Source organism: Ursus arctos, unplaced genomic scaffold (assembly GCF_023065955.2).
Source record: "Ursus arctos isolate Adak ecotype North America unplaced genomic scaffold, UrsArc2.0 scaffold_10, whole genome shotgun sequence".
NCBI lineage: Eukaryota > Metazoa > Chordata > Mammalia > Carnivora > Ursidae > Ursus > Ursus arctos.
This window is the reverse complement of record NW_026622764.1, coordinates 51,466,075-51,490,876: the sequence shown is the minus strand read 5'-3', so window position 1 is coordinate 51,490,876 and position 24,802 is coordinate 51,466,075. Positions and strand designations below refer to the sequence as shown.

General features: G+C 39.9%; 1 pseudogene; it reads right to left on the bottom strand.

Annotated features, from left to right (window-relative positions):
* Positions 1-24,567, bottom strand: part of LOC113251094 (40S ribosomal protein SA-like) — a 32,919-nt pseudogene extending 8,352 nt beyond the window's left edge.
* Positions 24,568-24,802: the final 235 nt, after the last annotated feature.

Genomic DNA, 24,802 nt, shown 5'->3' with positions numbered 1-24,802 from the left:
AGTACTTAGCTATGCTGAGATGTGCAGTGAAATGAGCATATTAGATAGAATTTTAAGAATGACCCATCATGACCATCACCTTTGCGTCCCTTCCGGGTATGTGTGGAATGCGCAGACATGATGAGTGTCACTCCTGTGACTATTACCTTATATGGCAAAGATTATCCAGGTGGGCCTAATTTAACCTACTGAACGCCTTTAAAAGCAGTTTTCTCTAGCTCATGGCACAGGGAGAAGTCAGAGAGAGATGAAGCACAAGAAGGATTTGATATACTATTACTGGCTTGAAGATGGAGGGGCAACAGGGGGAGAAATGCAGGCGCCCTCTAGAAACTAAAAGTGGCCCTTCACTAACAGCCAGATAGGTAACAAGGACCTCAGACCTTCAACCACAATGAACTGAATTCTGTCAACAACCTGAATGAACTTGGAAACAGATTCTTCCTCAGAGCCTCCAGGTGAGAGCCCAGACTGGCAGACACCTTGACTTCAGCCTAATGAGACCCTAAGCATAGAACCCAGCCATGCCTGCCTGGACATCTGACCTACAGGACTCTGAGATTATAAGTAAGTGTCGTTTTAGGGTGCTAAGTTTTAGTAGTATATTACAAAGAAATATGAAACTAGTACATGGCAAAAGGGAAGAAACAGTTCTCTCTATTCAGTGGCCCCACAGCAGTGTTCTCCAGCACCCATAATTTTCAGTTCAGGGAAATGGCTCTTTCTGATTTCCAAGGATCAGACATATATCCAATGGGTATCGGGTTTAAAGACAGTCATTACTCAGTCTTCAGAATTACCTTTCTCAACTACTGGTTAAAACTGCAGTTTTGTTTATTTTTTGTTTGTTTTTGTTAAGATTTTATTTATTTATTTACTTGAAAGAGAGACAGAGAGCACGAACGGGGGAAGGGACAGAGGGAGAAGGAGAAACAGACTCCCCGCTGAACAGGGAGCTCTGCTCAGGGCTTGATCCCAGGACCCTGGGATCATGACCTGAGCCAAAGGCAGACGCTTATCCAACTGGGCCACCCAGGCGCCCCAAACTCTGCAGGTCTTATTTCTTTGTACCAAGTTCTTGTAGGAGGCTTCCCAATTCCACGTGGAAGAGATGTACAGGTCATTTCTATTCATTCACTCATTCATTTATTCATTAAACACTGAGTGTCTATCACCTGCCAACCTCTGTTCTAGGCTCTGGCAATACAGAAGAAATGCATCAGAGTCCTATATCTCACAGAGCTTACCTTTTCATAAGGAATAAAGAGAGAAATACATATCTACGTCAAGTGATGCCAAGTGCTATGAAGAAAAATAGAGGAGTAGGATTGAGAGCAACCCCGGAGTGGAGAAAGCATTTTATGCACAGGGGTCAGCAATGACCTGACAGGGGAGCCTTCTGAGCAGTTACAGAGTGAGCCACCCAGATATGTGGGGGAAGAGCGCTGCAGGCAGACGGGATTCTAGGTGTGCAGGTGCTGAGGTGGGAGGGTGCTTGGTAAACCTAAGGACTGACATTGCTGGAGAGGAATGAGCAGGGATCAAAGGAAAAGGAAATGAGGTCAGTAAAGTATCCGGGGCTAGATCACGGAGGGCCCTACAGACCACTGAAGAACTTTGAATTTTGCCCTGAATCAGATGGAAAACGTTGGAGGGATTTAAACAGAGGAGTCACCATCTATCTGACTTGCATTTCTGTGGCAGAGGAGCCAGTGGGGACAGGTGAGCAGTTAGTGGACCAGTAAACTGAGAGGTGAGGGGGGTTTGCTGGGGAGATAGCGATGGAGACACTGAGAAGCTGCCAGATTTTGGATTTATTAGAAGGTGGTATTGACAAGATTTGTGGACGAGTTAGATATGGAGTGTGAAGAAAAGCGAAGAGTCAAGAAAAATACACGCCTATACGTGAACTCCAACAGTGGCTGTGGCTTAAGTTCTTTCCCAGGAGATGCCTCATGCTACCAGTTCTGTTCCATCAGTTCTCCAGGTGCCACCACACATTCTGGAAGCCTGGACATCACAACCACTGGGCTTAACTTGAGATCCTTGCCTTGAGAAATAAAATTGTGGACACAGCCAAGTTTGTGTTGGGAGGCAAAAACCCAGGAGAGGCAAAATCTTCCAAGCAATAAAGATCCCTGACCGAGCAACCAACCTGTATGTACCCTTGCTTAACATGAAAGGGCAGAAAATATGGCATTGGTTTCCCAGCCCCTAATTTCAACCAACTTATGCATTTTTGCCCAGCTCATGAGTAGGACGTTAAATCACAGTGTGAGTACAAAATCTGGAACCCAGTTCTAAGGCATCCTGAGTCCCAGTTAAAGAACCGGTCCAAGCAATTATTTCCTGGGTTCTATAGCATTTCAACCCAATCTCTGCTTTTGTATATGAGCAGAAAACAAGTCCTGGAGTTTTCTGGACATGAAAATTACATAAGGTCTCTGCGTGCAGGGCGCCATTTTATAAATAAGAAGTATGAATAAAAGAAAATCTTTTATACAGCTAAAAACAGTCAGTTCAGGGGCACCTGGGCGGTCAGTCTGTTAAACAGCTGACTCTTGTATCGGCTCAGGTCATGATCTCAGGGTCCTGAGACTGAGCCCCGTGTCAGGTTCCACGCTCAGCAAGGAGTCTGCTTCAGGTTTCTCTCCTTCTGTCCCTCCCCCTGCTCTCTAAAATAAATCTTAAAAAAAATAATCAATTCAGACAAGATGGTATATACCCATTCTCCTGACACCTTCCTACTAGGCACAAGAATAGTTCTGAAAATGGTGCAAGATGCACCAAGGAGAGCAAAATGTGGTAAGAAGGAGGCCAGCTGATTTGAGAGCCCAGAACCTGAGGAACAACACAGTGGTGAGGCATCTTGCATCCCCCCAACCCAAAAGAGGAAGGCCGCCCAAACACAGAATCCCCAATCGCCAACCTAGCAAGAGAAGGCCTCCCAGGATAGTCCACCCTGGAAAAGACAGGAGACCCTCTGATAACAAAGGCGCATCACTGGAGGCTCACCAGAAATGGCCAAGAGGCACCCTCCTTCCTCACAGGCCTCACTCTCCTTTTCCACCAAGAGATACTAAGGAGCTAACAGGAGAGAGCCAGCTGCAATAGGTAGCCAGTCCCATAGCCTCTTATAGTCTGACTCTCTCCTCACCCAGAGACAAAGGTGGCGGAAGAGGGAAGAGAGAAAGGGTAGTCCCAGCAACCAAGCTGATGGAAATAACATGAAAAAGGCTCATAAAAACTAAAGAGCTAAAACAAACTTTAGTTCATAAATGATTCTGGTATTTTTGCAGCTAAGGATTAATAGGATAAACTGGCATATATGGTAGGATTGAGCTGTGGAGCCAATAAAAAGGTCTCTAGAAAAGATTTTATCTAGAAACTGAGATGTCCAGGTAGGGTTGCCAGCAGTGAAAGCCCTTAACCTTAGCTTTATATTTTAAACACAGGCAGATTGAGGTTAAAATGAAATACACAATTTTATTGGAATACAGGAGCAAGAAAGAGACATTGGTCTGTATAAAGCTCTAAACTAAAATTTGATTTTCAGCTAAGGTGCTTTGGGGGAATACACATAAAAAAAGCTTTCAAATAAAACTTAAATACGCTTTTGAGTGACAGTTCGGAGTAACAGACCCCTGCATCAAAAAGGCCTTACCCTTACAAGCCAAATTTAAATATGAAAACAGACCATTTCATTAATTAGGGTAGAATTCAGGGTCCTGGGGATATCAGGAAAATTTTTAGCCAAGATGATCACTGACAAAGTTTGGAAAGTTCCCAAACCATCCATATCTGAAGCAATAAACAAAATACGTTCTGCAGTTTTCTGAAACTAAGCTAGAGAAAAAAAAGAGGGCTGATGGGGTAGTTCATCAACATTTGAGAGATAACAGAAGCCAGATGCTATGGACTGAATGTTTGTACCCCAGACCCCAAATTCCCAATCTGAAGGTAAGGCCTTTCGAAGGTGGAGCCTTTGTAAATGGGATTAATGCCCTTATGAAACCAACTACCGACAGTTCTCTTGCCCCTTCCACCTCCTGAGCTTATAGCAAGAAGACAGCCATCTACGAACCAAGAAGGGAGTTCTCACCAGACACCGTATCTGTCAGCACCTTGGTCTCATACTTTCCAGCCTCCAGAACAGTGAGAAATAAATGTTCCTTGTCAAGGCCCCCGGTCTATAGTACTTTTGTTATAGCAGCCCAAACGGACTAAGGCATCAGCTAATTCAAGAATGTGAAATAACATCCCATATGGAGGTGCTGCTGTACAGTCAAGTAACGAAAGTGGTCCTCTTCAGCCTTCGTCTCTGAAGATAAAATCCCTCCACAAATGACCTACTCTATAAATAACAAGGGGGAAATTGGTTCTTATGAGAGCTTTCAAAAAGAGATTTTCCCTAATACTCAGACGCCTTTATTTCTTATATATATACTTTTACGTTTTTCCTTTGAGTGGCATCAGATGCTTTTAAAACAAAATTTTTAACTAACAGAATCTGGTTGAATACATTCCTTTCATAATAAAAAAAAAAGACTTAAAATCTATTCTACTTCTATAGGTGAAGAACTGAATCAATCACTAGAACTCTGAGGGCCACCAAAGCTGCAAGGGCTGGAAGCTGCTGCCAACTACTAAAAAGCCAGCTAAGCCAGGAAGCAGACTGCTCCCTGGAACGACACGAAGATGCTCAGTGTCACCTCTCCAATGATCTCCTAGGTGGATGCCTCCAAGTGTCTTTGTCTTAATTTCTTAGTGTGAAATACAGGAACTAAATCTCTAAACTGTAAAGAATCTCTAGCTTGCTAAAGACTTTGCGATAAAGAAACAGTTTAGATAACCTAGATTAAAGATGAGCTTTAGGATTATTTTTTGCGACTCTTTTTCTTGATTATAAAAATAGAATATACTCAACATAAAAAACTTTTGAAAACACAAAAATATATAAAGAAAAAAAAACCCTTCAGATGTAACGTACCTGATGACTACAGTTAAATGTTATGTGGTGTATTTGAAAGTTAAGAGAGTAGATGCTAAGAGTTATTATCACAGGAAAGAATTTTTTTTTGTATCTATATGAGATAATGGATATTAACTACATTTACTGTGGTAACCAACTGACAACATACAAAAGTCGAGTCATTATGCTGTAACACCTTAAATTTACACAGTGCTATAAATTATATCTCAATAAACATGAGGAAAAATCAATTAAAAAAAAAACCTTAATCTTCCCAGAGTTAAGCACATTAAAAACTGCTTTTCATCTTTCTAGCATTTTATCTCTGAAGACATGCCTTTTTTAAAAATTAAAAATCATGCCATTTGAAAAGTAAAATATTGTTCTCTCCTTTATATTTTCCCAGATCAGCAAATACTTTTCAAAATATGATTTTGAATCACATGTTATTCTATCTTATAGATGGACAATTATTGTCCTTATCACTGCATCGTTAGTTTACAACCAATTTTCTATTAAATGTTGTACCGAACATCCTTATATACAAATCTTTCTACATTTATAATTCTGATTTATTCACAAAATTGAAATTGCCGGGTGAAACAGTATAATTTGTTTAAGACCATGGATTAACCGACACGCTAGTTTTTAGAAAGATATACTAAATTATATTCTAATCAGCCATGTGTAGGAATGCTTGCTTCACCAGATCTTTGAGAGAACAGATTCATTAACAAATTTGTGGGTAGACTTCTGCTTCCGCAACTGGTTAACTAGACTATAAAAACCTTCTACCTGAAAATAATCAGAAATGCTAGATTAAAAATATTTCTTTTAATATAGTTTAAGACATGAGACCCGGGGCACCCGGGTGGCTCAGTTCGTCGAGTGTCCAGCTTTTGATTTTGGCTCAGATCATGATCTCGGGGGTCCTAGGATCGAGCTCTGCGTTGGGCTCTGCACTCAGGAGGGAGTCAGCTGGTCTCCCTCTCCCTTTGCCCCTTCCTACCACTCTTTCTCTGTATCTCTCAAGTAAATAAATAAATAAATAAACCTTTAAGAAAAAAAAAAAAGAGATAAGCCCTACCAAGAAAATGAAATTTGCAGGGAGAAGATACAGGAGAGAAGAAAAATTAAAAAAAAATAAAGTCAGGGTCTCTCTTACAGTTACGGCTATTACGGACATTGAAAGCGAAAGTGTCAGCTAAAAGCCTCAGAAACAGAGCAGTCTCAAGCTGAGGGGTCAAAACTTGGAAATGACCAAGGAGGAGGGACTCCTCTGGTAAACACCTTAGGCTTTCAGGATTGGAAGCCTAAAAGGCCCAAGGTTTAAGGGTGAACTAGAAATAGACCATACCTTACAAAAACTCAAACCCAGCTTGACTGGATTAGGGTGATCAGTTCCCTAGCCTAAATGCCTTACAGAAGCAAAATAAATCCTCTCTGAAGGAAGACAGCATAATCCAGAGCCACAAATCACCTCTACCATTTTTCATACAAAATGTCTGACACTTAATAAAAATATGACTAAGTATATAAGAAGACTAGAGGAAAAAAATGAGAGACCATAAAAACAGAGCAACAACAAAAAAATTCAGAAATTGTAACTATCATAGATTGATAGGTTCATGAAACAAGATAAAAGTTAAAACTAGAAAATATTTAAAAGGAATCAAATTACTACCCTAGAATTGAAAAATCTAGTAAGTGAAATTTGAAACTCAATAAAAGAACAACGTAAAACAATCCAAACATCTATCAAGAGATGCATGACATTTACACAATATATTATTCAGAAATAAACAGAAGTAAACTACTGATACATGGAACAACATGGATGAATCTTGTGCTAAGTGAAACAAGCCAGGAACAAAAGATTGCATATTGTTAGATTCCATTTATATGACAAGTCCAGAACAGGGCAATCTAGAGGCAGAAAGTAGACTAGTGGTTGCCTGGAGGTAGGCAAGATGGGAGATTATAAAATGATAGCTAGGGAGCACAGGGTTTCTTTGGGGGTTATAAAAGTGACCTAAAAATGATTGTAGTATTATTTATGAATCTCAAAGCATGTGCTGGAGGGGCAGGGATCATTGGGAGACTTCTCCAAAAAACAAAGCTGGCAGGTTCCATTTCCCTCCCCCACCGCCAAGCTTGTATACCTAGACCACTGCAGCACCCAGCACAGCACCAACCCCCTCCACCTGAGTAACAGCACACCCTGCCCCCGCATTCTGCAGACACAGCTCCTCCAGCCAGGCCTCAGCTCCAGGTCTCCTCCTCCAACAGACCCAGCAAAACTTGTCAACCCCACACCTGCACCGTTCTGTGGATGCGCCCACTCCAGCCTCGCAGCAGCAGTTTCTAAAGCAGCTCAGGTTCCCCTCTCGCAGGAGACCTGCACAGACCTTGCTAACACCACATGCCCCCACATTCGCCTACAGACCTGTCCCCTCTAATGTGGCCTTGGCCAGAGCCCATCCAAAGTAGCACCACAAGCCTGATGCTGTGTAAGCAGCCCTAACAGGGGCAAGCACCACTCCACAGTGACTCCGGCCCCAGGGAGAGAAGATAACCACACACTCCAGTCCAATAGCGGACCCAGAAGTAGGCTGAGGGCAGATACCTGGTGTGACTGCGACACCACCCACCAAAGAAAGTTTCTCGGGGGACAATGCAGGGAAAGCACCCTGAAGCTCCAACTACCGCATCTCTGGCGAACACCGGAGTCTGACTCAACTGTAGCCTGAGGCAGCCCCCGCCTGGCGCACTGACATCACAGGGACCAAACCGTGCCCACGACAGGCAAGAGAGCCCTTACAGATAACTGGAATAAAGACAGAACACGGCTCGGCCACAACAGTAAGGTCAGACAACACATGCAGGAGACACTCCTGAAGCACCAGGTTCTGGTGAACAGGGAACACTGCACTTCGGGGCACTACAGGGCCTTTTCATAAGGCCACTACTTTCAAGAGCAGGACACTTAGCAGACTTTCCTATTACACAGAAGCAGACAGAGTTAGACAAGAGAGAGGACTGAGGAATTTGTCCCAAATGAAAGAACAGGACAAAAATCACGCAACAGTCATAAGCAAAACAGATAAGTAATATACCCCACAGAGAATTTAAAGTAATCATCATAAAGATACTCACTGGACTTGAGAAAGGAGTGGAGGACCTCAGTGAGATTCTTACCAAAGAAACAGAAAACATAATCAGGGGCACCTGGGTGGCTCAGTTGCTTAAGCATCTGCCTTCGGCTCAGGTCATGATCCCAGGGTCCTGGAATCGAGCACCACGTTGGGCTCTCTGCTCAGCAGGAGCCTGCTTCTCCCTCTCCCTCCCACTCCCTCTGCTTGTGCTCTATCAAATAAATAAATAAAATCTTAAAAAAAAAAAAAAACGTAATCAGAAATGAACTCAGTAGCTGAAATTAAAAATACACTAAACAGGGGCACCTGGGTAGCGCAGTCGTTAAGTGTCTGCCTCTGGCTCAGGGCGTGATCCCGGCGTTCTGAGATCGAGCCCCACATCAGGCTCCTCCGCTATGAGCCTGCTTCTTCCTCTCCCACTCCCCCTGCTTGTGTTCCCTCTCTCGCTGGCTGTTTCTCTGTGTCAAATAAATAAAATAAAATATTTTTAAAAAATACACTAAATGGGAGGGAGGGGGGAACGATGGTGGAGGAGTAGGGGACACTATTTCAGCCAGTCCCCTGAATCGAGCTGGATATCTACCAGACCAACCTGAACACCCACGAAGTCAGCCTGAGACGTAAGAAGATACATCTGAGCTCTACAAACAGAACATCTCCGGCGCTGGGTCTCGAGGTATGAAGCAGGTAGTCGAGAGTCTGCAGGCAGATATCGGAAGATAAACAGAAGGGGGAGGGAGCCACCGCGCTTGGGCGCCGGGAAGGCAGAAGCCTCCTACGCTGGGGAGCGGGCCAGACTCGCAGACCAGTAGCCTCCAGAAAACCAGACTGAAACCGGGAGCTCGGGTGCGCGCGGGGGAACCGGGCCGCTGGCAGTGTTAGAAGCACAAAGGGCAAAGACCTGCCAGCCCTGGGAGCGAGGGCTGGGAGAGCGGCTGTGGGGCGCACAACCCAGGACGCTGTGAGTTTTTAGCAGCACTGACAGAGATGGAGTTAGAGTGGCCAGGGGAGCTTAGTGAAGAGCAGACTGTGATCTCTTTGTTCTGAGACTGAGGTTTGGATATGGTCACTGCTGCTCTGACTCTCAGAAGAGTCACAGAAAGCCGCCAGGGAAAGCCGCCAGAGAACAAAAGCCTGGAAAAACTGGTTTGCACTGTGCCCACCCACCCCCCCTCACAGGGGACGGGGCAACTCTACCCAAACAGGGTTGCCTGAGTATCAGTGCAGCAGGCCCCTCCCCCAGAAGGCAGGCTGAAAAATCAAGAAGCCCACATCCCTAAGGTCCCTATAAAACAGGTGTACCTTGCTTGGGTCCTGGTCAACAATTTGGACTCTGTACATCCCCACAACCACACCTCATCAGAATGACAATGAGGAGGAACCCCCAACAAAGGAAAGAAACAGACTGTGGCCTCTGCCACAGAACTAATGGATATGGATATAACCAAGTTGGCAGAATAGATTTCAGAGTAATAGTTATCAAGATGATGTATAGGCTTAAGAAAAATACTAATGAATATACAGAATCTCTAAGGGCTGAAATGAGAACGAATCTGGCAGAAATTAAGAATTCTATGAATGAAATGCAATCTAAACTGGATCGTCTGACTGCCAGGGTAAACAAGGCAGAAGAACGAATTAGTGAGTTAGAAGATGAGATGATAGAAAAGAAGGAAAGAGTTAACAGAGGAAAAAAAGCTCCATTTTCATGAAAAAATGCTACGGAAGATTACTGACTCAATGAAACGTTCCAAGGTCAGAATTATCGGGATCCTCGAGGGGGTGGAGGAAGATAGAGGTCTAGAAGAGATATTTGAACCAACTGTAGCTGAGAACTTCCCTAATCTGGTGAAGGAAACAAGCATTTGTGTCCAATGAGGCAGAGAGGACCCCTCCCAAGACCGATGAGAACAGACCAACACCACGACACATAACAGTACAATTCGCAAATCTTAGATCCAAGAAAACAATCTTGAAAGCGGCAAGGGGGAAGAGATTCTTTATGTACAGAGGGAGGAACATCGGAATAACGTCAGACCTGTCTACAGAGACCTGGCAAGCCAGAAAGGGCTGGCAAAACATATTCAGAGCACTAAATGAGAAGAACATGCAGCCAAGGATACTCTATCCAGCAAAGCTGTCATTCAGAATGGATGAAGAGACAAAGAGCTTCCAAGACCGGCAGAAACTGAAAGAATATGTGACCACCAAGCCAGCCCTACAAGAAATATTAACGGGGTTCTATAAAAAGACCCCAAGAGTGATACAGAAATCTATAGAGACAATCTATAGAAACAAGGACTTCACAGGCAACAAGATGACATTAAAATCCTCTCTCTCAATAATCACTCTCAACGTGAATGGCCTAAATGCTCCCATAAAACAACACAGGGTTGCAGACTGGATAAAAAGACATGACCCATCCATATGTTGTCTACAAGAGACTCACTTTGAACCTAAAGATACATCCAGACTGAAAGTGAAGGGATGGAGAACCATTTTCCATGCCAACAGACCTCAAAAGAAAGCTGGGGCAGCAATTCTCGTATCAGACATAATAGATTTTAAACTAAAAACTGTAGTTAGAGATACAGAAGGACACTATATTATTCTTAAAGGGTGTATCCAACAAGAGGATCTAACAATTATAAATATCTATGCCCCCAGCAGGGGAGCAGCCAACTACATAAGCCAACTGTTAACCAGAATTAAGAGCCATATAGATAATAATACATTAATAATAGGGGACCTCAAACTCCACTCTCAGCAATAGACAGATCACCTAAGCAGAAAATCAACAAAGAAACAAGAGCTTTGAATAACACACTGGACCAGATGGACCTCATAGATATATACAGAACACTCCACCCTAAAACAACAGAATACTCATTCTTTTCAAATGCACATGAAACATTCTCCAGAATAGACCATATACTGGGCCACAAAACAGGTCTCAACCGATACCAAAAGACTGAGATTATTCCCTGCATATTCTCAGACCACAATGCTTTGAAACTGGAACTCAATCACAATTTGAAAAAATTTTGAAGAAACTCAAACACTTGGAAACTAAGGACCATCCTGCTTAAGAATGTTTGGGTAAACCAGGAAAGTAAAGAAGAACTTAAGCAATTTATGGAAACCAATGAGAATGAAAACACATCAGTCCAAAACCTATGGTACACTGCAAAGGCAGTCCTAAGGGGGAAATACATAGCCATCCAAGCCTCACTTAAAAGAACAGAAAAATCTAAAATGCAGTCCTTATACTCACACCTTAAACAGCTGGAGATGGAACAAAAGAAGAGGCCTAAGCCACACAAGAAAAGACAACTGACTGAGATTACAGCAGAGATCAATGAATTAGAAACCAAAAATACAGTAGAGATCAACAAAACTAGAAGCTGGTTCTTTGAAAGAATTAATAAGATCGATAAGCCGCTGGCCAGACTTATTCAAAAGAATAGAGAAAGGACACAAATTAATAAAATTATGAATGAAAGGGGAGAGATCACGACTAACACCAAGGAAATAGAAACAATCATTAGAAACTATTATCAACAACTATATGCCAATAAATTAAGCAACCTGGAAGAAATGGATGCCTTCCTGGAAACCTATAAACTACCAAGACTAAAGCAGGAAGAAATTGACAATCTAAATAGACCCATTAACAGTGAAAAGATTGAAGCAGTGATCGAAAACCTCCTGAAAAGAAGAGTCAAGGGCCTGATGGATTCCCTGGGGAATTCTACCAAACATTCAAAGAAGAAATAATACCTACTCTCCTGAAGCTGTTTCAAAAAATAGAAACAGAAGGAAAACTACCAAACTCATTCTATGAGGCCAGCATTACCTTGATCCCAAAACCAGGCAAATACCCTATCAAAAAGGAGAATTACAGAGCGATATCCCTGATGAATATGGATGTCAAAATTCTCAACAAGATCCTAGCTACTAGGATCCAACAGTACATTAAAAGGATTATCCATCACAACCAAGTGGAATTCGTCCCTGGGATACAAGGGTGATTCAATATTCACAAATCAATCAGTGTGAGAGATCACATTAATAAAAGAGACAAGAACCATATGGTCCTCTCAATTGATACAGAAAACAGCAAAACACAGCATCCTTTCCTGATTAAAACCATTCAGAGTGTAGGGATAGAAGGTACATTCCTCAATTTCATAAAAACTATCTATGAAAAGCCTACACTCGCAATGGGGAAAAGCTGAGAGCCCTTCCCTTAAGATCAGGAATAAAACAAGGATGCCCACTCTCATCATTATTGTTCAACATAGTACTAGAAGTCCTAGCAACAGCAGAAAACAACAAAAATAAAATAAATAAATAAATAGGTACTCAAATTGGCAAAGAAGTCAAACTCTCTCTTCGCAGATGACATGATACTTTATGTGGAAAACCCAAAAGACTCCACCCCCAAATTACTAGAACTCATACAACAATTCAGTAATGTGGCAGGATACAAAAATCAATGCTCAGAAATCAGTTGCATTTCTATACACTAACAATGAGACTGAAGAAAGAGAAATTAGGGAATCCATCCCATTTACAATAGCACCAAAAACCAAACCTTACCTTGGAATTAACTTAACCAGAGACGTAAAGAATCTATACTCTAGAAACTACAGAACACTGATGAAAGACATTGAAGAAGACACAAAAAGATGGAAAAACATTCCATGCTCATGGATCAGAAGAATAAACAGTTAAAATGTCTATGCTACCCAGAGCAATCTACACTTTCAATGCCATCCCAATCAAAATACCAATGATATTTTTCAAAGTGCTGGAAGAAACAATCCTAAAATTTGTTTGGAATCAGAAAAGACCCCGAATCTCTGAGGAAATGTTGAAAAAGAAAAACAAAGCTGGGGGCATCACGTTGCCTGATTTCAACCTACATTACAAAGCTGTGATCACCAAGACAGCATGGTGCTGGCACAAAAACAGACACAATGGAACAGAATACAGACTCCAGAAATGGACCCTCAAATCTGTGGTCAACTAATCTCTGACAAAGCAGGAAAGAATATCCAGTGGAAAAAAGACAGTCTCTTCAATACATGGTGCTGGGAAAATTGGACTCCTATATACAGAAGAATGAAACTTGACCACTCTCTCACACCATACACAAAGATAAACCCCAAATGGATGAAAGACCTCGATGTGAGACAGGAATCCATCAAAATCATAGAGGAGAATATAGGCTGTAATCTCTTCGACATCAGCCACAGCAACTTCTTTCATGACACATTTCCAAAGGCAAGGGAAACAAAAGAAAAAATGAACTTTTGGGACTTCATCAAGATAAAAAACTTCTGCACAGCAAAGGAAACAGTCAACAAACAAAGAGGCAACTCACGGAATGGGAGAAGATATTTGCAAATGACACTACAGATAAAAGGCTGGTATCCAAGATCTATAAAGAATTTCTCAAACTCAATACCCAAGAAACAAATAAATCAAAAAATGGACAGAAGATATGAACAGACACTTTTCCAATGAAGACACACGAATGGCTAACAGACACATGAAAAAACGTTCAACATCATTAGCCATCAGGGAAATACAAATCAAAACCACATTGAGATACCACCTTACACTAGTTAGAATGGCAAAAACTGACAAGGCAAGAAACAACAAATGCTGGAGAGGACATGAAGAACAGGGAACCCTCTTACACTGTTGGTGGGAATGCAAGTTGGTACAGCCACTTTGGAAAACAGTGTGGAGGTTCCTCAAAAAGTTAAAAATTGAGCTACCCTATGACCCAGCAATTGCACTACTGGGTATTTACCCCCAACGATACAGACATAGTGAAAAGAAGGACCATGTGCACCCCAATGTTCATAGCAACACTGTCCACAATAGCCAAACTGTGGAAGGAGCCGAGATGCCCTTCAACAGACAAATGGATGAGAAAGATATGGTCCATATATACAATGGAATATTACTCAGCCATCAGAAAGAATGATTACCCAACATTTGCATCAACATGGATGGAACTGGAGGAGATTATGCTAAGTGAAATAAGTCAAGCAGAGAAAGACAATTATCATATGGTTTTACTTATTTGTGGAACATAAGGAATAGCAGGGAGACTGTTAGGAGAAGGACGAGAAAAATGAAGGTGTGGGGGTAAACAGAGGAGGAAATGAACCATGAGAGACTATGGACTCCGGGAAACAAACTGAGGGTTTTAGAGGGGGGTGGGGTAGGGGGATGCGCTAGCCCAGTGAAGGGTATTAAGGAGGACATATATTGCAATGAGCACTGGGTATTACATGCAAACAATGAATCATGGAACACTACATCAAAAACTAACGATGTACTGTGTGGTGACTAACATAATAAAAAAAATAAAAATAAAAAATGAAAGGCAAATTACCCCCCCCCACACACACACACACAATACACTAAATGGAATAGATTAGAGGAAGCAGAAGAATGGGTCAGTGACCTGGAGGACAAAGAAATGAAAAACAATCAAGCTGAACAGAAGAGAGAAAAATAAAAATAAAAAATGAAAACAGACTTAAGAGTACCCTGTGACACTATTAAATGTAATAACATTCACACTATAGGGATCCCAGTATAAGAACATAGAGAAAAAGGAGCAGAAAAATCATTTGAAGAAATAATAACAGAAAACTTCCCAAATCTGGGGAAGGAAACAGAAATCCAGATCCAGGAGTCACAAAAAGCCCTCAACAAAATCAACTCAAGGAGGTACCCAACCAAGACGTACAGTAATTAAAATGCCAAAAAGTAGTGAAGTGAGACTTCAAAGCAGCACCCCATAAGCCTATCAGCTGATTTTTTAGCAGGTCAGAAAAAAGAGGCAGCATATATTCAAAGTGCTGAAAGGAAAAACCCTGCAGCCAGGAATACTCTACAGCAAGGCTATCTTTGAGTATAGAGGGAGAGATAAGAAGTTTCCCAGACAGGGGGCGCCTGGGTGGCGCAGCGGTTAAGCGTCTGCCTTCGGCTCAGGGCGTGATCCCAATGGGATCGAGCCCCACATCAGGCTCCTCCTCTATGAGCCTGCTTCTTCCTCTCCCACTCCCCCTGCTTGTGTTCCCTCTCTCGCTGGCTGTCTCTATCTCTGTCAAATAAATAAATAAAATCTTAAAAAAAAAAAAGAAGTTTCCCAGACAAACAAAACTTACAAGAATTGATGACCATTAAACAAGTTCTACAAGAACAATTAAAGCAGACTTTTGAGTGGGAAGACGGTGGGGGTAAGATAGGAGTAAGAAAAGTTAGGAAGCACAAAAGCAGTAAAAATAAATATTTCTGTAAAAATTAGTCAAGGAACTCACAAAATAAGAGGATGTTAAACTATGATATCGTATACATAAAACATGGGGTGGGGAGGGAAGGAGTAAAAAATGGGTTCAAACTTACATGACCCACTTCATATAGACTGCTATATACATAAGATGTTATATACAAACGTAATGGTAACCATAAATCAAAAACCAGCAATACACATGCAAAAAATAAAGAAAATAGGAATCCAAATACAGCACCAAAGAAAGCAAGCAAAGCATGAGAGGTGAGAGCAAGAGAAGAAAGGAACAGAGAACTACAAAACCATAAACCAGCAAAAAAATGTCAGTAAGTACATGCCTACCAATAATTACTTTGAATGTTAATGGACTAAACACTTGAATCAAAAGTCAGTGGGTACCAGAATGGATAAAAAGACAAGACTTATCTATACGCTTGCTGCCTATAAGAGATTCATTTCAGACCTAAAGACACATAAAGATTGAAAGTGAAAGTATGGAAAGGCATTTATCATGCAAATGGTAGTGAAAGGGTAGCAATACTTATACAGGAAAAAAAATAGACTTTAAAACTGACTATAACAAGAGACAAAAAGGGATACTATATAATCATAAAAGGAAGAATCCAATGAGAAGACATAACAATTGTAAATATTTATGCACCCAACAAGGGAGCACCCAAATACATTAAGCAGCCAATAACAAACATAAAGGAAGTAATCAATAGTAATACAATAATACTAGGGGACTTTAACACCACACTTACATCAATAGATCATGCAACAGAAAACCAACAAGGAAACAGTAGTTTTGAGTGAAATATTGGACCAGACGGATCTGACAGACATACTCAATACATTCTATCCTGAAGGAACAGAATACATTTTTTTCAAGTGCACATGAAACATTTTCCAGAAGATAACACATTAGGCCACAAAACAAGTCTTGACAGATTCAAAAAGACTGAAGTCATACTATGCATCTTTTCAGACATATGCCATGAAACTAGAAATCAACCACAAGAAAAAAATCTGGAAAGAACACAAATACATGGAAGTTAAATAATATGCTACTAAACAATGGTCAACCAAAGAATGAAAGAGGAAATAAAAAAAATACATGGAGAGGGGGCGCCTGGGTGGTACAGTTGGTTAAATGTCCAACTCTTGGTTTCAGTTCAGGTTGTGATCTCAGGGTCATGGGATGAGGCCCCAAGTCAAGATCCATGCTCAGCTTAGAGTCAGCTTGGGATTCTCTCTGCCCTCTCCACTCTGCCCCTCCCCACCATGTGCACTCTAGCTTTAAAATAAATCTTAAAAAAAAAAAAAAAAAATACATGGCCACAGATGAAAATGAAAATACAATAGTCCAAGTCCTTTGGAATGAAGCAAAAGCTGTTCTAAGAGGAAAGTTTATAACAAAACAGGCCTACCTCAAGAAGCAAGAAAAAGCTCTGGGGCGCCTGGGTGACTCAGTTGGTTAAACATCTGCCTTTGGCTCAGGTCGTGATCCCAGGGTTCTAGGATGTTGCCCTTCATCAGGCTCCCTGTTCAGTGAGGAGCCTGCTTCCCTCTCCCTCTGCTGCTTCCCCTGCTTGTGCTCTCCTGTGCTCTCTCAAATAAGTAAACAAACTAACAAAATCTTAAAAACCCACACAATAGAACAGATCAGTGAAACCAAGAGATGGTTCTTTGAAAAGATCAACAAAATTGATACACATCTAGCAAGATTCACTAAAAAAGGGGGAGGACCCAAATAAACAAAATTACTAATAGGAGAAATAACAACCAACACCACAGAAATACAATTATACCAGAATATTATGAAAACCTCTCTGCCAACAAATTGGACAACAAAGAAATGGATAAATTCTTAGAAACATATAACCTACCAAAACTAACGCAAGAAAAAATAGAAAATTTGAATAGACCAATCATCAGCAATGAAACTGAATCAGTAATCAAAAAAACTCCCAAAAAACAAAAGTCCAGGACCAGAGAGCTTCACAGGCTAATTCTATCAAACACTTACAGAAGAATTAATACCTTTTCTCCTCAAACCATTCCAAAAAACAAACAAATGGAAGGAAAACTTCCAAATTCATTCTACGAAGCCAGTATCACACTGATACCAAAACCAGAGAAAGCCACCAAAATAAAAATAAAACAAAATTAAAAACAAAAAATTAAAAAGACACAGAGAAAGAGAACTACAGGCCAATATCTTTCATGAATATAGATGCAAAAATCCTCAAAAAAATAGCAGCAAACCAAATACAACAATATATTTAAAAAATCATTCACCACAATCAAGTGGTATTTATTGCCTCCATGCAAGGTGGTTCAATATTCACCAAGCAATCAACATGATACCTCACAATAAAAAATTAAAAAAGGATAAAACTGTATGATCATTTCAACAGATGCAGAAAAAGTATTTGACAAAGTACAACATCGATTCATGATAAAAACCCTCTGCAAAGTAGGTCTAGAGAAAACATATCACATTATAAAGGCCTTATATGAAAAGTCCACTAAACATCACACTCAATGGGGAAAAACTGACAGCTTCTCCCCTGAGATCAGGAACAAGATAAGGATGTCCACTCTCATCACTCTTATTCAACATAGTAGTGGAAGTCCTAGACACAGCAATGAGACAAGAAGTAAAATGAATCCAAATTGGTAAGGAAGAAGTAAAACTCTATTTGCAGATGATACTATATATACTACTACTAGAACCGATAAATGAATTCAATATAGTCCTAGGATACAAGATCAGTGTTCTGAAATCTGTTGATTTCTTATACACTAATAATGAAACAGAAGTGAAATTAAGAAAATAATCTCATATACAACCACACCAAAAAGAATAAAATATCTAGGAATAAAAGTAACCAAAGAGGTGAAAAACCTGTACTCTGAAAACTATAAAACAGTGAAAAAAGAAATTCAAGATGATGCAAAGAAATGGAAACACATTCGATGCTCATGGGTTGGAAGAACAAATACTGTTAAAATGTCCATACTACCCAAAGCAATCTACAGATTTAATGCAATCCCTATCAAATTACCAACAACACTTTTCGCAGAACCAGAACAAACAATCCTAAAATTTGTATGGAATCACAGAAGACCCCAAATAGCTCAAACAATCTTGAAAAAGAAAAGACAAAGCTGGAGGTATCACAATTCCAGATGTCAGGACACACTACAAAGCCGTAGTAATCAAACAGTAGGATACTGGCACAAAACAGGCACACAGATCAACGGAATAGAACAGAAAGTCCACAAATAAGCCATGTTTAGGAGGAAAGAAAATGCAATGGGAAAAAGACAACCCTTTCAACAAATGGTGCTGGGAGAACTGGACAGCTACATGCAAAAGAATGAACCTGGACCCCTGGCTTACATCATACACCATTCAGATCCATTACAATCCATTTAAAATGGATTAAGGACCTAAATGTTGAGACCTGAAACTATAATAATCCTAGAGGAGAGCACAGGCGGTAATTTCTCCAACATCGGCTACAGCAACTTCTTTCTAGATATATCTCCTAAGGCAAGGGAAATAAAAGCAAAAATAAACCACTGGGACTAAAAGAAGAAGCTTTTGCACAGCAAAGAAAACAATCAAGAAAACTAAAAGACAAATGAGTAAATGGAAGAAATTTGCAAATGGCATCTCTGATAAAGGGTTAGTATCTAAAATGTATAAAGAACTGATACAACTCAATACCCAAAAAGAAATAATCCAGTTAAAAAATGGGGAGAAGACATGAGCAGACATTTTTCCAAGGAAGACATCCAGATGGCCAACAGATATGAAAAGATGCTCAACATTACAGATCATCAGGGAAACGCAAATAAAAACTACACTGAGCTATCACCTCACACCTGTCAGAATGGCTAAAATCAAAAACAAGACTAAAACAAATAACAAAATAAGCAAAAACAAGAAACAAGTACTGGTAAAGATGTGGAGAAAAAGGAATCCTCTTGCACTGTTGGTGGAAATGCAAATTGGTGCAGTCATTGTGGAAAACAGTATGGAGGGTCCTCAAAAAAATTAACAGGAATCACACTACTTGTATTTATTCCAAAAGTACAAAAAAACCCACTAAGTCAAAAGAATATATGCACCCCTATGTTTATAGCAATATTATTTACAATAGCCAAATCATGGAAGCAGCCCAAGTGTCCATCAACTGATGAATGGATTAAAAAAAAAAATGGTGTATATATACACAATGGAATATTATTCAGCCATAGAATAGAATGCTATCATTCCAGTTACAACAACGTGAATAGAGCTAGAAAACATAATGCTAAGTGAAATAAGCCAGTCAGAGAAAGACAAATACCGTATTCTCTCACTCATATGTGAAATTTAAGAAACAAATGAGCAAAGGAAGAAAGAGAGGCAAACCACCCACAGATTCTTAACTACAGAGAGCAAACTGATGGTTACCAGAGGGGAGGTGCGGGGAGGGGGGGGAATAGGGGGTGGGATTAAAGAGTACACTTACCATGGTGAGAAATAAAATGAAATGGAAAAAATAGAATAAGATGTATTGACTGAACAAAAAGGGGTAAAAACATGGAGAATACAGAAAGATACCTAAAGAATTATATGGAGTTTGGTGAAAAGTCTCACATATTGGGAGTTTCAGAGGGAGAAAATAGAGCAAAAATAGCAATATAAAGAAATAATGACCTTGAAAGTCTAAAATTGAAAAATAATTACCATGGATGTTCATTCAAAACAGACAAAAAGTATTATGCCACAAATTTGAAGGGATTTGGGATAGGTCTCCCCAGAATGTGCCACTTTGGCATGCATATTATTTTAAGCTGAAGGCAATTGAGACCCTGTGGGCTCAAGAAAAACTTCTGCCTCTCCCTTAACTACATAGAAGAATCTAAAGTGAAGGGTCTTTCCAGAATAAGGGTTATCACAAAGATAAATTTTTATCTGAGTGACCCATCTGTAGGGCAGTGCAAACAGCTAATTGGCAAACATCTGCTCTTTTTATCACCCTGTGAATTTCATTCCTTTCCTCTGAAGTCCCAGACCCCTACTCCCTTCTCCTTAGTTCAGAATGACATATATACCTCATTTTGCCTCTCTGGAATTTCCATGTTTGTGTGGATTACCCATAGGTAGGCTATTAAATTTGATTTTCTCGTTTATCTATCTCATGTCAATTTGATGCTTAGTCCAGCTAGAAGGACCACTGAGGGACAGAATTCTTGATCCCCAACACATTCAAGAAGTTCCATTAACCACAGAAAGATACATGGAAGGAAGCCATACCTAAATATACCACACTAAAACTTCTGAAACTAAAATCAAAGAGGAAATTATAAAAGCAGAAAAAGAAATTTTCCTTACAAAAAAGAAAAAAAAAAAGACATTTTTAATCAAACAAAATTGAGAGAATTCATCACAGCAGAGTCACTATACAGGAAATACTGAAAAGTGTTCTTAGGCTCAATGAAGCTAAGAGATGCCAAAAGTACCAACGACTACTACTGTAAGTAACAAAAACTAGTGAATATATGGGTAAAAGAACATTGATTCTATGAAATAATATCTTTTAGGATTTCAAATTTATATAGAATCAAAATACATAACAATATCATGTAAGTTGGTAGAAAGGATAAGTGGCTTTAAAGTATGTTAAAGTCCTTATATTATCTGAGGAGGGGTAAAGGCATTAATTTATTTTACTTTTTAATATGTCATACATACAATCACTAAAAGAATAGAATATGTAAATATTATCGACATTTTGAATTATCAGAAATAATTCAAAGGAGTCAATAAAGGTTAGAAAAAGAAACAGGTGAAAAAAATAGCTTTCATGGAGACACACCAGTAAATACAGTACATCTATACTAAATACTCAATTTAGATTTGTAGAATGAATATCAAACCGGGTCATATACTGCTTATAAAAAGCAGTTATTAACTATAAGACCATTTAAATATTGAAAGTAAACAACAGAAAAGACAGACCATTTGAATGCTCAACAAAGCAAGCTGCTATGGCTCGCTGCACATCAGACAGGGGAGCACGGAGACAAGAGGCATCACGGGAAACAAACAAGGATGTTTCTAAGATAAAATGGTCAATTCACCAGGACAATATACAACCCTGAAATTGTATGTACCTGAACTATATTTGCATGCAAAATTATATATAAAGCAAAAATGACAGAAGGCCATGTAGAAAATTCACAGTCATGGGGGTGCCTGGCTGGTTCAGTTGTAGAGCATGCAACTCTTGATCTCAGGGTTGTTAAGTTCAAGCCCCATGGCGGGTGTAGAGATTACTTAAAAATTTTAAAAATCTTAAAAAACATTTCACAGTCATGAGAGATTGCGAAATACCTTTCTCAATAATTGAAAAACAAGCAGACAATAAATCAGTAAGGATAAAGATATAAACAAGAGAGTTACAAAATTTGGCCTAATTGACATGTTTAGAACATTGCACATAACAATTTCAGAATGCACACTTTTTTCAAGTACACACATAGTTACCAAAACTATATCCATTGATCAAATAAGAAATTACAATGAAAATTAGAAAATATTTTTAACTAAGTGGTATTGGAAACATATCAATGTTTGTGGATTGCAGTTAAAGCTTTGTGTAGAGGGAAATTTGTCACATAATAGTAAAGGAAGACTGAAAATCAATTTATCTCAGCAAACATTCAAGAAGTTATTTTTAAAAAGGCAAATGAAGGAAAATAAAAGAAAATAAAGTATTGAAATAAACATACATACAAAGGAGAAACAAAGACAAAAGCTAGTTCTTTCAGTAGACTAACAGCATAGATCGGGAGTAAGAAAACCTTTTCTGTAAAAGGCCAGATGATTCTTTTCTCAGTCTTTGCAAGCCTTGTGATTTCTGTTCAATTTTTTATCTGGCATTGTGGTGGGAAAGCAGCCATAGATAATACGTGAATAGGTTTGGTTGTGTCACATTATGTACAAAAACGGGTAAAAGGTTAGATTTGGCCCAAAGCTGTAGTTGGCCAGCCTGTTAAAGATACGCCCAGAGCAAGACATACATGGGGTGGGTGGGTGGGTGTGTGTGTGTGTGTGTGAGAGAGAGAGAGAGAGAGAGAGACAAACAACAAAAATTAGAAATTAAAACGGAGACCTCATTATAAGTCCTACATTAGAAAAACTGTAACAGTCATAATAGCTTACTATGAATAACTTTAGGCTAATTAATTTAAAATTTTAGATGAAACAGACCCTAACGGAAGCTCAACTTACTAAAACCAAATAGAAACTACAAATAGTTCCTTATCTTTTAAAGGAATAAGTCCGTAATCAAATATCTTCCCTCACTGAAAATCCTAGATCCAGACGAATTCACCAGTCATTTCCATCAAATATTTAAGGAATAAATTCTATCTAACTGACCAACTCTGTAAAGCATTAAAAGGGAATACTTTCCAAATCATTTTATGATGACAGCATAACACTGAAACCAAAACTTGACAAGGAAATCACAATTAAGGAAAATTAGAGGTCCATCTCTCACATTTACATAAAAGCAAAAATCTTCCACAAAATTTCAGCAAATCAAATCTAGCAATATACAGAAAGGATAACACACCATGAACAATTTACGTTTAAGAAAGAAAGTAATGCTTTAATATTCAAAAATCAATGTATTAATAAAGTATAAATAACCAAGTTGAATAAAAACAACCTTGCTCCCAGGTGCATGATCAGCAGTTCGGCCATTTCCAGGTGAAGTGCTCATGGCCTAAGGAACTACTGGTCATTTAAAGGACTTACAGCTTTGATTAATAAACTCATCATGAGAGCCCACAGCAGAAAGAGTTTTAATGAAAATGACTCCACGTTCCCATAGTCAAAGTCAGATCTGTCAGGCACACCTGAAATGTGCTCAAAGCCAAATCATTTATCCTTCTAGATAGCTGTTTCTGACATTTCCCATTGCTGTATGTTTTTTCAATCTTTTTTCCCCTCTTCGAATTTCCACATCTTGGGACTTGCTTAGCCGAGTGGATACAAATATTATTAGACAATAATTTTGCTTTCCATCCAATATGCTAGCTCTTACCGGAGAAACGGGGTCAGAGGTTATTTGGATAGGAGCATCCTATGCTTATCTTTATGGTACCGAAAATTTGTGGAAGAAACTGGCTGTGCAGAATGTTACAGAATTCTTTTCTTAAAATCAGTATCTTTTTATAGTTTTCTTTCTACATGATCTTTTTTGTACTCTGAAGAATATTTTAATTACATTAAATAAGGCTGCTGATTTTGCTACTTTTGCTACTTTTTAAAAGTGTAAAAAACTTTTTTGCACTCAAGTACAAAATAGACATTAAAAGAGGAAAAAATGTACCTTGAATTTGCACCTTCCTTCTCAAACGAAAGCTGTAAACAATTGATATATTTTGTCTTAAAACACCTGGTTCAATATATGCTTATTTGTTTTCAAACCTCATCAAGCTCGCTCTTTCGATTTAAAATGCTATTGAATAGGTCACTTTTGAAGACAGCTCGCTCTTTCGATTTAAAATGCTATTGAATAGGTCACTTTTGAAGACAGAGTGTGCTCCGAACTTAGGATATGGTGGACCAAGCAGCTTAAGTGTACCATAAATTTTCAAATGTTACATCTAAGACACGAGATGTGGTCACTGAAAAACAAAAATATAGACGTAGGACTTAATGTACTCTTTGTCAAGCCATTCGCTAGTTTTCAAAGTCATGTTACTCTACCTCTGAAAAGTGATGTAATCTGGTAGCAGCATATTAGTTCATTTACATAATTTTAAAAAATCAAAGTACTGGCAGCTTCCAGAAGACAGTCATGGCTGCCACAGAGGAGGTACTCACCTTGCAGGCTGAAGTCGCGCAAGAAGGAACTGAACTTCCCAAAGCAGCGGCTCTCGTAGCGTCTTTTAAAAGAGCCGCAGCCCGAGCCGGAGGCGGGACCCATACTGAAGCCACGTGCTTCAGGTGTTGCCGCAGCCCAGGGAAGGCCTTCTCCGGATCGAGACTGAGCTAGAACCCCAGCTAGCACGACCTGCGCTGAGCATGCGCGGATGCCCATGCCTGCGACCGCCGCGCGCGCAGTGGGGAGCGGTGGGGTGGGCCAGCCTCTGGCTCAGATCCTGGCAACCCGGCGTGGGCTGCCTTGGCCTGATTGATAGAGAGGAGCAACCGGGCCCACCAAGGTCTGCCCGGTGAGGCCTTTTTGGCCACTACGTTACATGGGCCTGGAGTGCGTGCCCGGTGCTCAGGACCTGACGCCATTGCAGCTCCAGACCTGCTCCATCTCTAGGACC